This window comes from Capsicum annuum, chromosome 7 (assembly GCF_002878395.1).
Source record: "Capsicum annuum cultivar UCD-10X-F1 chromosome 7, UCD10Xv1.1, whole genome shotgun sequence".
Taxonomy (NCBI): Eukaryota; Viridiplantae; Streptophyta; class Magnoliopsida; order Solanales; family Solanaceae; genus Capsicum; species Capsicum annuum.
Genome location: NC_061117.1, coordinates 116,004,139 through 116,021,448, shown reverse-complemented (window position 1 = coordinate 116,021,448; position 17,310 = coordinate 116,004,139). Strand labels below are relative to the sequence as shown.

General features: G+C 34.2%; 1 long non-coding RNA gene across 1 annotated transcript; it reads left to right on the top strand.

Moving 5' to 3' along the window:
* Window positions 1-13,573: 13,573 nt before the first annotated feature.
* LOC124885520 lies at window positions 13,574-15,777 on the top strand. Its single transcript, XR_007042629.1, has 2 exons — window positions 13,574-14,077; window positions 14,326-15,777. It is a non-coding gene; the product is annotated as an uncharacterized LOC124885520 (long non-coding RNA).
* The last annotated feature ends 1,533 nt before the right edge of the window (window positions 15,778-17,310 follow it).

The window sequence follows — 17,310 nt, the reverse complement described above, 5'->3', positions numbered from 1 at the left end:
ATGGACAAATAAACATGAATCGAATACCAGTTAGGGGTGTTATGGTAGATTTGTTAGATTGCACCATTAGCAGATTCTTGCATGGAGAGGAATTTGTACCCCCAACCACTACTCGTGAATTTTACCACAGAATGAGTGACCGAGTTAATCAACTCCCTTAGTTAGCACAAGTCTTAGCGGAAAGAGAACAGGACTAGGTGAATAACTCAAATGGAAAGATCATAAAATCTTTATTATCTCAGGTGGTAAGGTTTTGGTGGGGTATTTTGTAGTTTATATTAATAGCGAAAGTAGGAGATAATACATTAGGTGAGGACAGAGTAGTATTGGTAGCGAATATCTTATCTGGGTTTTCGCTGAATTTTGGAAAGATAAATATTGATGAGATCAAGATACAAGCCATAAGAACAGATACAGCAAATCCTTTCCTATGCTCGATCATCAGATTATGTGAGGAGGTTCATGTCCCTATAATTACAAAAGTGGATCTAGGTGAATAACTCAAATGCAAAGATCATAAAATCTTCATTATCTCAGGTGGTGAGGTTTTGGTGGGGTATTGTACGGTTCATATTAATACCTAAAGTAGGAGATAATACATTGGGCGAGGACAGAGTAGTATTGGTAGCGAATATCCTATCTGGGATTTTGTTGAATTTTTGAAAGATAAATATTGATGAAATCAAGATACAAGCCACAAGAACAGATACGGCATATCCTTTCCCATGCTCGATCATCAGATTATGTGAGGAGGTTCATGTCCCTATAATTACTAAAGTGGATAATACAGTGAAAGCGAAGAAGACGCACACTTTTGACAGAGAAAGAGAGAAAGTAAGCCCATATTGAGCTTGGGTAAGAGGGATAGACTTGGAGTTGATACTCCTTTCATAGATGAAGGTCACACACCTGCACCTGCTTTGGGATCGGCACAAGGTATTCATCTTTCTCTAGCAGAATCTCTTCATACTACTTCCACCACGGGTACTGTGCCTACAGCTGAGATTGCAAATGCAATAGTTATTGCGGCTTTAATGTCCAAGTATGCATTCACCCCTTAGAACTGTAAAAAAAAGGTAAAACAAAGAAAGAGATTTGATGTCCAGTTAAAGCTTTTTGCTCAATAGTTTGAGACATTTGTTAAAAGAAAAATCAAAGAAGTTATGGTGCCTTGTGATAATATCCATGAGACATCTAGTTAATGACAGATTGAAAGAAATGATTATTCCCGATCTTGTTAGGATTGAGGCAGTATTAAAGAGAACGAAGGCTAATATCACAGCTTTACAGAGTCATCAAACCTTGATATTTTCAACTCTGATGGATAACAAATCAGAAGAAAAAAAAAGAGGAAGTTTTGTATGAAATCACTGGAAAATCAATCGATCCTAAAAGCAAAGATAAAAGAAAGATAAATAAGAGCAAGAAAAGAAAAATGAGTGAGAAAAAAAAGAAAAATGAAGGAGGGAAAAGAGTTGAAAGAAGCATTGAAGAAGTCCAAACAAGTAAATGAACTTAGAGAAAAAACACTGGGGGCTAGAGCTACTAGATCCTCTGCTAATGGACTACCCAGAGATTTGGGCACTACTAATATGATTGCAGAGTTATCTACTTCACCAACCACCAGTATGAGTGCACTAATGGAACCTGGTGCTAATACTGATCTTTCTACTATTGTTGATGCAGCCTCACACTCATTGTCACATGACACAAGTGCCTAGGGCACTGCAGGTAGGCGTGAAAAATGGGTGGATTGGATCAGATTTGGATGGACTGAATATAGATTGAGCTTAAATAGATTGGATTTAAATTCACTCATATAATATATAGGTAAATGGGGATTTGGTCAAATACGGATCGTGTAAAAATGGTTTCAATCCACTTTTAAATCCTAAAGCCAAAAATTTAGAACTTTTATATACACATCAACCTGATTTTTTTATCTCCTACCCCACCCTTCTCCCTCTACCCCTCTCCAAATAAAATATAATATTTTAAAAAAAAAATTATATGAAAATTAAAAATTTTTCTACCCCCACCATACCACCCACCCTTAAAAAATTATTTTTTAAAAAAGAATAAAACTAAATAAAAACAAAAATTTGTAGCCCCCCCCCCCCCCCATCCCCTCCAGCAAAAAAAGGATTTTTTCAAAAAATAAAATTTTATTCAAAAAGAAAAAACTAAAAAATTAAAAGAAAAAAGTTTCAGCCCCACCATACCCCCAAGCGCACCTACCCCAAAAATATATATTTTTTTCAAAAAGAAAAAACAAAAAAATAAAAAAAATTGCACCCCCAACCACCCTACCCCCTCTAATTTTCTTTTAAATCAAATAATTTTTTAAAAAATTCAAAAAAAATTGCCTCCTCCCCACCCCACCCCCTCCACCGCACCCCTAATTTTTTATTCAAAAATTCAAAAAAAATTCAAAAAAAATAAAAAAAATATTTTTGCTTTCCCCCAACTACCACAGCAACCCCACCCCTATCCTTAATTTTCTTTTTCTTAAAAAAAATTTAAATTTTTGTAGTGCAATTAAAAATTTTAAGCATATGAGAGTGATCTCTATATTCAAACGAGTGCTCATATTTTACCAATTTTATCCATATTTATATGAGCTTTTAAAATATGTTGAAGTTCATATTTACACATTTAAAATATGACGATCCAACTCCATAAATATGGGTTAAATGAACTCCTTTTAATAATATGAGCTGAAATTCCCACCCGCTGCTGGTATGTCCTCACCTCCATTCTTGAAATTCAGATATACTGCATTGGGGATAATGCACAACTTTTATTATAGGGGTGTGGGTACTTACAACCCCAAGGGTTTATTGTTTGTGTTCTATTCCCTTGTGCCATGTTTAGGACATTTTGCTATTGTTTGTGCTTTGTTTGTATCTTGTGTGTTGTGTAGGAAAAAATAGTGGATATGAATGAATAGAAAGTATTGGTTTATATGTTTTTAAAATGCAAACCCATCAAAAAAATTATGATATTGATGTTGAATTGTACACTGTGAGCCCATGCCTATCTTTAGTAGTATAGGAATATGGTAACCTCTACTTAAGCTTGAGTATTAAATGAATGGTTGTGATGATTTTTCTATTCTGTGCCATAAGTATATGAGATCTTTGTACTGTTTTCTTATTGTGTGCATACATCCAGAACTTGCCCATTTCATTCTGTTAGGTTGCAAATAGGAATCTACGAAAGGATCACAGTTTAGTCCACTTAGCCTAAATAAATGACCAAAAGATTGTTGGTATATACCTTCTTTGTTCAAACCCTGCTCATCTTCCCTATATTTTCCATTAAACCTCTATTTTTTCCCCAATCCCTTCTTGTATATTATGCACCTCAATTCAAGAAAATCACATCAGTTGAGAGTGGCTACTGTAAAAAGGTGCAACGATTGAAAGAACGTATGAGTAGAGAAGTAGAAAAAGAAAGTATTTATGAATATGTGCAACTACGTGTATATATTCATAAAAAAAAGTAAAAAGTATAATTGTAAAGTATTTAATCAAGAGAATGAATAAACTCATGAAAGTTGTCGCATCAGAAAAGAGGAATAGAGGAAACATTCAAGTAAACAAGCAAAGAATTTCAAATTAAGTTGAAATGCATAGCTAAATCGTGTAAAGGAGGGTTAAGTCACTAATCTCAAACTTATCCTACCAGAACTTAAGCCTTCAATACAATCCGTGAAAAGTACTTTAGTGATCTTATTTATCCTACTAAATGATCGAAATTGAATGGTAAGGGCAAGCCTATGGCATAGTAGGTGCATAATTAAAAATTTCATTATGAGAGTGAGAGATTTGATTTCCAGTTCCTAAACAAAAATAACATTTTGTGCTAAAAACTTCTTTATTTTAGTGAGTGCATATGAATGACACTTGTAATCACTGGTGATTAGCTTGAATACTCTAAGTGTAAGTAATATTGCTTGTTTGAATTGTAATGCTAAGCATGGAATCATGTGGTTATTTGGCAAAATTATCACACTCACTTTAATGGGTTCAAGTTGAAAGTTATAAATGCTATTCTATACATTAGATACTCTATTATGTGCATAATACCGTACTATGTAGTTGCTTGAGGACAAGCAAGTTTTGTAAGTTGAGGGTGTTGATGTGCCGGCTTCCTGAAAACACATTTAAAGCTCTTAACTCAGAATAATTGAAAATTCTTGAGCAACTTATGTTGTTTTTTATCGCAGTTTGCTTGATTATATAGGAAAAGTCAAAGTTTGAACAAATCAAAGAAAATAAGTAAAATGTTGTTTTGATGACTAGAATTGATAAGTTGTCAACTAAGTGATGAGCTATCAATTATGTCATCAACTTAAAGCAGTTAGAAGAACTTGTTGAAAATCATAAGTGACGATCTACCAATGAAGTGATGAGTTGTCAATGTCATCGCCAACTTGAAGTAGAATGATTCAATTAAAGAACTCAGTTGACGATGGAGTTGACAGACTGTCAACTGTGGTCGCCAACTGTTGAGAGGCAGTTTAGCTATTTGATTTTTGAATTTTGAATTCTCCAGATATAAATAACAACTTATAGGATTTTCTCATTATCTTTGACTACTTCCCTTAGACGTTATTTTGGATATTAGTATTGAAGCTTTGAATTCTAATTTGGGGTATTTTGGAAAACTATTATGGATCTTCGAAAGAGAACTCAAGTTTATTTCATATTTTGTAAGCATAATTCTTTAATTTATGAATTCATCTTTTGCAATCTCTCTTAAATTCATGATCAGCTAAACTCCCACAACTAGAGTGTGAGAACTATGGTGAATTCATTATTTGATTGTTAGTTTCCTTAGGATTCGAGCGATTACGAGATTCATATTGATAATTTTGTTGTTTCAACAGATTTTTATTTGTTTCAAATAATAGAACATGCCTTAATTTTAATTTTCTTGAAATAAAAAATTAAAACAGGACACAAAATAGCAATGGGGATTCAAAAACATTAACTTTCCACCTAATGGTCAATGCTTTACTGAGATTGACCAACTTGAAATGAGATCAGACCAATAATACCCCAAGTTTTGGACTCTGAAAATTTCCATATATGTTGAACTCACTGTCCAAGCAAAGACTAAGACCCTATGAGTCGTAGTCACTCTATACGATTCATCCAGTGCCTGTTGTAGTTAAACCAGCAAGGATTACCTATATTTCTATCTTAAGTACGACTAGGACCCCGCGAGTCATAAGGTCTGGTCACGATTCATAGGGTAGGACTCGTGACTAAACCAGTAAGGTGGCCCTGAGTCACTGCCCAGACTATGAGTCATGGTGATGACTCGTGGCCAGTTTTACCATGAGTCCTTATGAGACCCATAGCGACAAGGAGTTAAAATTCCTACATGATTTCATTAAGGGCATGGTGGTCTTTTCCTCTTACCCCACTACTATTTCATGATATAAAACATTCCCTTAACCCTATTTTCACCTATTTAACCTAACATAATCACTCTCTTCTCTCTCAAATTTTCAAGTGAAGAATAAAGCAAAGGTTTTTAAGGGTTGGTGATATAAGGATCAAAGTGTGGTTTATTCTCCAAAATTCTTGGTATTTTCAGGCATGTATCTCTTTCCTGACTTGATTTTATAAGAAAGCGTGTGTTTTATTATGGTTTATGTGAATTTAAGTGTGGGTTTGAATGATGGGTTGAGAGTTTTGAATGTTGTAGCTTGGTTGTTTTTTCCATGGTTTACGTGCATTTGTTTATGCTTTACGGATGGATTTTTTAAAACCATTGGGGTGCATAGGCATGGTAAATGGGAAGAGAATCGTGAATTCTTCCAAATTAATTTGATAAATTAAGGGGGTAATGGATTCCCCAAACCTTATGGTTTAATGGTTTAGAATTGGCTTTAACCTCAACCCAACTTTATGAAATTGGTTTTGAAACATGGATACATATATGATTTAACCCACTTTTGAAACATTGTACTGCATAAAAGGAAAATGAAACATAAATGATTTTGAAAGGCCTCAGTGGAAATAGATAGATTTTAAATTAGAACTTAGGAGTCAAATGGGGGTCATGGATTCCCCATCTTACATGGATTAGCTTGCAAGCATAACTGGTATGATAATACCAAACTATTAATGCCTTGATAAATGACTCCTTGGTTAAATGGATTGGTTTATGTGGAACAGTTTTAATTGGTATTAAAGGGGGTTGTGTAGCTCATCATGGAAGGTGGAGGTTCTGGGGGGAATGATACTAGAAACCACGTTTGTCGGTGTGGGGGTCTTCATGACCGTATGCATAGTTCACTTTTGATATATATAACCTTGGATTAGCGTGGGGACATGGATTTACTAGCCTTTCCTTGAACTTCTCTGGTTCTTGCGGCTACCAAGCACTATTGCCTTTTCGGTGGGGAGAGCCGAACCCATATAGCCCATGCATATTTTTAGGATGGTTAGAGCTACACAGTCTAGGTTAATGGTTTTTAAATATCATGTTTAAACCATGTACCCTATCCCGGCATATTATATATATACATACATACATATATATATGTATGTATGTATGTATGTATATGCATATATGTGAACATGTACATTGAGATTGATTTTGTTTTAGAGAATGGCATCATTTTATCCCTTCCCTGAGTTACATGCTAGAACTCACCTCGCTAACTATCCCCGGATGCTACATCATTTCATGATGTAGAGTCCTAGGGGATTCTTTGGTTACTTTGTGCAGAGTTAGGTGATTCTGGTTCATCGTTTGGACTGTGTTGAAGTGGTGAGCCTCCATCTTCTGAAAAACCAGACATTTCATTACTATCTTTATGAGTATCAAAATCCCATAGGTTTTTCATACTTTTGGATTGTCTTTTGGCCATGGTCGTGGTCATCTCCCAACATAATTTGGTATTTTGGTATTGTTGTGGATAGAGTGAGGGTTGGTCATTGCTTATATACTCTTAGATCCATTTTAGTACATTAACTATCTTATCTTTATATTCTGATTATCTTCCGATATTAATCATATTATGTTCTTGTTGGCTAGGCTATGAGAGTGGTCTCCTGATACAAGAAAGACCACGGAAGGAACAAAAACTACACAAAACAGTCCATAAATTGAGAGCAACTCGAGGACCCCTTTGAGTGCTACTTTCGGCCAACAACAACAACACAAGTATCAAGAGTTTCCAAGGTATTTTAACACAAAAACAGCAACAATACAACAAGAACAAGATGAACACAATATTCGGATTCAACAAGAACAAAAGATTACAAGATACAAACACTAACACAATTATAAGAAAGGTAAAGATAGATAGTGAGACATAGATTATTACAAAGATTAGGAACTAAATAGTATATTAAACTCAAAAATCCCTAATGAATGTAACAACAACAACACACTCTTACGGTGACCGCCAAGGAAATCAACTCACCTCAAAATCCACCGTTTCCAAGAAAAGAACAATATTGGCTTTTTCAATCACTAAACTACAATAGCTAATCCAAGCCCTAACTAAGAACTACACTAAGGTGGTCTACTCTCAAGAGAGAAGATTTTCAATGTTCCATACATTCATCATTCATCAACTAAAGAGAGAAGACCTAAAAAAGACTATATATATCCTTATTACATTATGAGTGACAAAATAACTCCAACTCCCTTAATAAAGGAGGGGCGGCCATGGAGTGTCAAATCGACAAGGCTAAGTTACCAAAATGCCCTTAAGTCTAAGTGACTAAAAATTCCCTTAATAAAGGGAACCAAAACTGTGAACCATCAAATGTGGTCCAAACCCATGATTCCTCAAGTCTTCAAGGCTCCAAGCAATCTTCCACACATGGGTTTATTTGTTGGCATGCTCAAAATGACCCCTCTAAGTATGATCCTGTGCCCTCCATGCGACCAAAGCTTGATTCTTCACGTAGTGACTTTGAATGATGTCATTGAAAGATAAGGCAGCCATTTGACTTGTATCATCCTCCCCTTCTTGAAATGGATTCGACCTCGAATCCGTACCTTACAAAACTAGAGAAAGGACAAATAAGCACAATAATAAACATCATCACACTAAGGTGGTATATACTTGAAGTATAACCAAGCATCCTTTAAAGGGAATATTAAAAATGCAGGGAAAGATATACAAAGGATTTGGTTTGGGATTCACCAAGAGTGATACTTTGTTTATTATGTAGACCAAGCAACAAGTTGGGTGCACCAACATCGTTATTTCTATATTTGGCACCGGGGTCAAACGAGGTGAGTGGCCATAGATATGGGTCTAGACAACACTCCTCTTTCTCGTGGTTTCTATAATAGCATACATATCATCCAAAACAAATAAAGTCAAGATAAAGGTATCACTCAAGTCAACTTCTACTAAGGTGACCTCATGTGTGCACTCACCACTAGTTTCCCACGCATCACTATAAGTACTCTCAACAATAAAGTCACACAAAGTAGAAGAAGGAGAAGCTTCCAAGACTATACATTCCTTACCCTTAAGAGTACTATCATCTTCCAATAAGAGATTTCCATCTTTAGGAGGAATGTTGTCATACCATAGTGGGCTAGCATATAGGCTATAGCCTCCAAGGTAAGCTATACTATCTTTTTCACAACTAGGCTCATTAGGAGTGTTTATATCATCTTCAAAAAAGACATTATACCTAAAGATTGCATGATCCATCCCACGGGAAGATTTGGAACAAGCAAGTTCCTCACTCTCTAAGAGAATAATATCAAGTTTAAAAGTGGTTTCAAGCACAAGATTGTCCCAAGAATATCTCTCAGGTTCACTCCCCTTTTGTTGAACAATATTTTCAAGTACTTCACTCACTTGAGTTCTATTAATAACATTACACATATACTCAAGTGGTGGATAATTTTCACAAATAAGTTGATCAACACCAATTACACAAGACAATGTACTTTTGTTCAACATATAGGCTTCAATACTAGGTGGACATAAATTGATCTTACAAGAAGAGTCAATTTGGTCATCAATAGCATCAACTAGTGTATCCACACTCACAACATGTACATCATCAAAAAGAGGCAAATAATCATTAGACTCACAAGTAGTAAGCTACTACTCACACTCAATGGGCTACTAGCCACACAATAATCATTCACATGTACAAAAGTATAAGAGTTAGCTATTTTACCTTGAAGTTATTGAGTAGACTCTTGTTTGTCGTGTTGTGAAGGTCCTCTACAAGGTTGGACATCATCTTCACTTAGGCATTGCTCTTCTTCACTTGCCATGTCGGTACCTACACAAATGCACTTAGAAATAGAAGGACAAACAATGCTAGCTCGGTTTGGTGGCAATCCCCTCACTTCTCTCCATACAACCTCTTCTTTTTCCGCTTTCAGATTGACACCTTGCACACATTTACTCCTCTCAATCTTTTGTCTCTCATCATTATTTGGGTTGGAGTAGGTACTTCTTTTTGCGTCCCGAGTAGAATGTACGTCACGAGGCAATTTCCCCATCGATTTCTTACAATATTAGGCTATTTGCACATTTAGAACTTTATATTATGTAAACTAATCGGCACCTAAGCATACATGACCATATGTCAAGAGAAGAATATTGCACCACACCTCCTCATGGTATTCAAATTATGAGAAGACAACTTTGACCCTCTCGGTAACCTTAAACCCGTCCAAGAATTATGGAAAAGTAAAGGCTCTCAAAACAACCCCAAGTAGTCAACCATGGATGGAAGGATGCAATTTCTATAGTACTTGTCATTTAACACAACGAGGCAGCCCGGTATCCCATGAATGGTCACCTTTCTAGAGTGTACACTCTTTCTCGGATCAAGATTGTAAGGCACATGATTACCCATCGGTTTTGGAGATGCATATCCTCTTTTTCTCGTGGGACAACCTCTACTATAGCTAGGATAACCATTCACACCATGTCGATCTTGATAAGAAGTACTATAAGGTAAAGAAAATAAATTTTCACACTTCTCACGTTTACTCTCATCTTAGCTCTCATAAGCTTTGCGAATGAAAGGGTTATTTCTAACACCAAATCTAGGTTCAAAGTGGAAAGTGTAAGACTCATCACATACCCCAACGTTATCATAAGAACCATCACAAGGTCCTACACCCTCTCCAAATTCACCATAAGCACTAGGTACTTCATTCCCCTTATTTTCTTCCCTAAACCAGTGTCCCTCAAATCTGCCCAAGGTTTGATCATGGCTATTTTCATAGCCTCCACAATCTCCCTCAACTTTGTAGCCACAAAACCCCTGACTACCATCATAGTCTCCCATGTTATAGTCACAATAATTCTCAACTATCAAAGACATATTCCCCTTACATCACCTTTGTACCTACATAATAAACAAACAAGACTAGTAGTAAAATCCCCTCACCAACACTTGTATACACTCACCTTTATGATTTTCATAATTAGAGCGGCGAATATTAAAAGTTACTTATACTCCGATAGTCAATAGGATGTCAATTCTACTTGGCGGCCAGAATGAATTCTTGTTTGATCGACTCAAGACACACAAAAAAAATTTACTTACGAACTTAAAACAAAGTAATTACTACGAGTTAAAAACGAGAAAAGCACAAAAATAATGCTAACACAAAGAACGTACTCAAAAACTAATTTACAACTTAGTAGGTATTTACTAGTTGCCAATTAGTATAAGAGTCAACAAAGTTGAAACCAATGGAACAAAGAAAAGAAACTAGGAATTCCAATTCTTGAGCTTATGATGACATGGCACTCAACTATTGGTCATTGGAATGTTGTTGAAGTTGAAAATTTTTTGTTTCAAGAATTTAGTTGTTTACTTTCACATTTGGAAGAAGAACTTTCGGCTAAGGTATAGGCAAACAAGGTCTTAGACTCCCTTTTCAAGATTCAAAAAGTTTTTCACCCACTTGCACTAATTTGGAAAGACAACCTTTTTGGATGTCTTGTCCTCTTTCCCCTTTTGGACAACCTACAAAAATAGTCTTACTCTTTTGTAGTAACTAGACTTTTGGAATGTTTTTTTGTTCTTTTACCACTTTGGTGATATCTTGAGGATATTTTCAAGACAAACAAAATTCTCACTCCTCTTTTCTTGTTTCAAGATCAAACAACACCCTTTTGAAAATACTTTTTTAACATAACACAAGAATAACAACAACAAGCCATCCATCAATTACCATCACACAACTTGAAACTTAGCTCAAGAACTTGGATTAAGACTCAAGGAGTGTTAGAGAGAAAGAAACCAACACAGGAAACAACTAAGACAATTAAAACACACCTAGATCTAGGCACAAATATCGGCCAAAACAACAACAACAACATAATTTCGGCCAAGACACAAAAATGAACAGATTTGCTTCTTTTTTATTTTTCAATTTTCTAACACCTTTTTTTTATTTTCAAAGTTAAGAGCCTAAGATTGATCTTGTGGTAACAAGATCAAGCCATGCTCTGATACCAAATGATACAACAAAGACCACGGAAGGCACAAAAACTACACAAAATAGTTCACAAATTGAGAGCAACCTGAGGACCATTTGAGTGCTAGTTTCGGCCAACAACAATAACACAAGTATCATGAGTTTACAAAGTATTTTAACACCAAAACAACAATAATACAACAAGAACAGTATGAACACAATGAACACAATATTTGGATTCAACAAGAACAAACGATTACAAGATACAAATACTAACATAATTGCAAGAAAGGTAAAGATAGATAGTGAGACATAGATTATTACAAAGATTAGGAACTAAAGAGTATATTAAACTCAAACCTCTAATGAATGTAACAACAACAACACACTCTTATGGTGACCGCCAAGGGAATCAACTTACCTCAAGATCCATCATTTCCCAGCAAAGAACAATATTGGCTTTTCCAAGCCCTAAACTACAATGGCTAATCCAAGCCCTAACTAAGAACTACACTAAGGTAGTCTACTCTCAAGAGAGAAGATTTTCAATAGTTCATACATTTATCATTCATCAACTAAAGAGAAAAGACCTAAAAGAAACTATATATAAACTTATTACATAATGAGTAACAAAATAACTCCAATGCCCTTAATGAAGGAGGGGCCGCCATGGAGTGTCAAATGGACAAAGCTAAGTTACCAAAATGCCCTTAAGTCTAAGTGACTAAAAATTCCCTTAATAAAGGGAACCAAAACCGTGAACTATCAACTATGGTCCAAACCCGTGAGTCCTCAAGTTTTCAAGGCTCCAAGCAATCTTTCACACACGAATTTGTTTGTTGGCATGCTCAAAACGAACCCTCCAAGTATGATCTTGTGCCCTCTATGCGACTAAAGTTTGATTCTTCACATAGTGACTTTGAATGATGTCATCGAAAGCTAAGGCGGCCATTTGACTTGTCTGGCTCTCGGTGGGCTTGAGATATTCATCACGACTAGGCCCGGGGTTGGATCATGACAAACTTGGTATCAGAGCATAGGCTTAGGTTCATTGGGTATCTATAAAGCCATGTTGAGTAGAGAATTTGTGTAACGCACCATACTTATAAGGGAGAGGCTACAAAGCATTTATGAATGTTCATTTTCTTGTGTTCTATTTCTGACTATAGAGTTTGATGTCTTGAATTTTCCTAATTCTGGTTTGCTCGCATTTTAGATCATGCCTCCCTAATGATCTAATGTTTGTAGAAACTCTACCGGACCCTCTGTCCTACCTGAGGATAATGTGGATAGAACTCAACCTACTTATGGAGTCCAGACCCAGTCTAGGGTCCCTGTTCCAGATTGTGTTGCCCCTCGTGGAGTTCCACCAGTTCCCACTAGTCCTCCTCGGGCTTCTCGGGTTGATGATACTCATACCCCGGCGCCTCAGGGTGACATCTCTAATGCAGAGTTTCGTTGGTCCATCCATTTGCTTACTCAACTGGTGACCTCTCAGTCTTGTTAGTCGGGTCATGTTGGTTTTGTTGCTCCTTCTTCTGAGGTCACTAAAGTTGGTCAGTTCATGAGATTAAATCCCTCAATATTTGTTGACTCTGAAATTGAGGAGGATCCTCAAGGATTTATGGATGAGATAGAGGAGATATTCAGGATGATGCATGCTATCAATTATGGATAAGGTGCAAATATTATTAAATGTAAGAACTATGATGGATATGTTGCTAAAAAGAAGTGTAGTTTCTTCAGAGGGAGATTACTTGTAAAGACATTTAGAAGTAAAGGTTGTGCATGTTCTTAGATCTTGAAATATGATATTACACGGGTTAGCAAGATTTTCTATTTTTCTTTAGTACATAAAATTATTTGGCTTTAGGATTTTCCTAATTGGACTGTAATTGATGTATCGCATCATTTAACTCCTTAAGACCATTTATGTTTTATTATAATTACACTGTTAAATATTAAAAAACTTAAATTTTATGTTAGCCTAACTAATCCTTTGAATTTGACAATGACCTTGAGGTGACGAAAAACGTGAATTCACTCTCTTTTAAGAGTGTGAGAAGGAAGGAAAATGGAAAAATCAACTTTTAACTGAAGTATATTTCATCTATTAATTAACACATCCAAATATAAAGATTTGTTTGCTCCAACTATTTTTTCTCTGTTTCTTCTTATGCTTCATCCTCCGTGATATACTTTTCTAATATAGTAGAAATATGAGTTAACATGTTGGTATCAGCATGTCTGCTAGGAGGAATTAAAATTCAAAGTGAAGGCATATTTGACTTTTCATAGAATTACTTAAGCAACGTGCCAGCCCCTTTGGGAGCTAAGTCGAATATCTTGGTGATCTTGTGAGTGGTTGATAAACTGCGATTGCAATCCCAGAGTTCTTCCACCATCATTGTTCTTCCGTCTTCTTCCATCTTCCCTGTTTTCGAGAAGGCACAATCACCCACTGCAAACTTTTTGAACAAACATGCCCCAAAATTTTTTTTTTGGATTAAGAATCTATATGACAGCTTTATTTTTCAATTTGTTTGACTATTTTGGAGTGGGAGAGTTAGGCGGGAAGAAGAGTTAGGACATAACTTATAGCTCTTCGCCAATGGTCTTTATCCAGGTAGAAATTCCATTTTTTGTTGGATTTTGGCGCTTTCATCTTAGTTTTATTTATGTAATTTATTTCCTTACTCCTGAATTTAGCCTTGATTCTCCATTCATTTTAAAAAATTTCCCTTTCACTTTTCGAGTGTGTGAATCCAAGATGAACAAAGATGAAGTCCACTTAGGTTTTATTGTTTTTATCTTGATGCACATATAAATGTTTCATTCTATTTTTTAGAGATTATTGATTTACTGAATTCACAGGTGTATAACTTGGTTTTGGATTTACCGAGCTAACGAGACATTGAACTATCTTGAGAGCTTGTTGGCAAAAAAATTGATGTATTATAGAACCTAAAAACTCAGGTTATCTTATCTTTATAAATTTCATTAGATTTCAGGTTATCTTATCTTTATAAATTTCATTAGATTTTGGTATTCATTTATTCCAATTTCTAATGTAATCTGCTTCCGAGTGAAATCATGATGTGACTCACTATGAAGCATGCTTGATTTATCATGAGCTCTAAATTTGTGACTCTTATGTGAAATATGTTTCATTCTCTGAGCAATGCTTCATTCTATGAGGAAGAGGAGCTATGACACAGCCAAATAAAATATAAATGTGAAATAAAAACTGAAAATATGTGGGAAGTCATCCTCCAATGTCGATGAATGATGTCCAAGTGCAGGAAAAAATTCAAAAAGATTTGTATTAACCCAGTGTAAGCACTCCCAATGATAGATCTATCATTCGATGCTAAAATTGCTTTACACTCATAGTATAGGTAACTAATATTCACAACACTATCATAGTTAAACCAGTGATACTGCATCAATAAAGGCTTAGATTTTGCATTGTGACTTTTTCAATAATGATAATGATGTCAAGAAGGTCTCTATTGGTTAACATTTATTTTGCTTATTGGCACGTCTCTACAATTTCCTTTTTGGCGAGTCGTATTCACTCTGTACTATTGTTCGCCAAACATGACAGTTGGTGCTTACCTTTTCAAAGAAATTGCTCCGACTTGAAAGAGCCTTGAACTACTCTATTGTTGGATAAAATAGAATGTTGAAAGTTGTTACTCTTAATATTGACATTAAAATTTGCCAAAACCTGTTAATGAAATTTGGTGTTTGGATCAAACCAAAATTTTCATTTTAAATCCTTATGTTTGGGTTAACGTAGCTGAAGTATATGACAACGCTTGGTGATTCGATACTTTTCAAGAACATTACTAAAGCTTAAAGGAACCTTTTATTGAAATATGGACTTTTTATTGAACTTGTTTAATCCAGGGAGCAATAATATGGCATATGTACTTATGTACATTATTGGAGTAATATATTTGATCTATGTTAGAGTTTCCCAGGAGCTTGTTGGGAACTCTCGGCTCATGGAGCCATTAGGGAATAAATGCAATAGTTGTTAGACCTTAGAGTCGTAACGGTTGATGGATACCAAAGTGTTCCACAGGAATAAAGTGTCCCTTTTTGTGTTGTTGCTTAACAACCTGTCAATGTGGGCATCGACTGAAGCAAACAATGGTGAAGAGAGGAAGGCAGTTACTTTTGTACCACATTAACATGGATCGAATAAAATGTAGTAGATGCAATACTACTTATATATTCAATTTCAATTTGTTGGATGCTAAATGCAGGATAAGATTCTCAAATTAGATTTGTATAAAATTTGAAATTATTTTTTGATTCTGTATAGTGCAGCTTTATTTATTTGTTATTTATCAAGATTGAACTATACATGATTTATGTGATTGTGAAATTGTAACAGAAAATTATAAAAATCAATCTAATATTTCTATGCAAAATATTGAGCGCACGAGCATTGGTCATCTAATATCTCTTAAAAGTTTCTCCGCTTAATAACACTGGTGTGTGAAATTCATTATGTGCAATCAACAAATACGCATTGTATATTTTTGTTCTAATTGTTTGTTTCCTCTTTAAATATAATGATTATTGAAAAAATTATGCAAAATTTTGATTGAGTTAAATTTTTACACAAAAAATATCCACTTTTTTGTAATTACTCATAATGGTCAACTGGTTATTGCTATTGCATAAACTTACCACTCGGATAAATATTTTACACAAAAAATGTCAGCACTCTTACCTTACTACGTAATTTTTTCTGTGTTATTAAAAAAGAAGCGTTCTTTAAATTTCTTTTGTAACTTTTTACTTAAAAAAAAAAAAAATCTGATTATTTCACTTCATTTGTGGAGAAAATAAATATATATTTTATTTTATTATTTTTTATATATTAAGGTAGAAACGCATGATTTTCAAATAAATATCCATATCGATTGATTACATAATTTTTTTTATATATTATCGATACATAATTATACATCATTAATATAATGTCAATACATTACATACCTATTTATACAATATCGATACTCATCTATATGTTATTTATACAACATTGATACACACTTGTACACTATTTATACAATATCGATACAATACATAACTATTTATACAATATCGATACATGTTTATACACATTTATACAATATCGATGTGTTTTATGTACACTTCATAAAAATTTGTACATTATATAGACATGTTTATACACCATTTATATCATATTGATACACATTTATACATTATTTATACAATATTCATACATTACATATGCACTACATAACTATTTATGTAATATCGATATATTACATAAACACCACAGAACTATTTGTAAATTATATACACATGTTAATATATCATTTATACAATATTAATACATGAAAAAAGTTGTACGTAAGAAGTTTGAAAAAAAAGTTTTTTTAATTAAAAAGCTGCAAACAAAAATAATACAATAAAAAAGGTTTATTTTAAAAAAGAAATTACTATGAGAAAAACAATAATCAGGAAGAAAAAGGCTAAATGCCCATTTTAAGTACTTCGTATCATTTCATGTATCATAATTTGATCGAACACAAAGTTTAAGAAATAGGTAAAGACGATGTTTTTTATTAAATTGTTCTTTATTAAAATAGCGTACAAGAATAAAAGTGAAATTGTGTCTTTAAATAGTTACCAAATAAGCAAAGATGACATTCTTTTTGAAACTGACAAAAAAAAAAATGATGACATATAAAATAGGACAGAGGAAATAATAAATAAAACCTTAGCTGTTTTTGTTGTAAACTATTTATTTTTGTATATAAATAAAATTTTCTCATGATTATTTATTTTAACTATATATATTTCTTCTTTTTG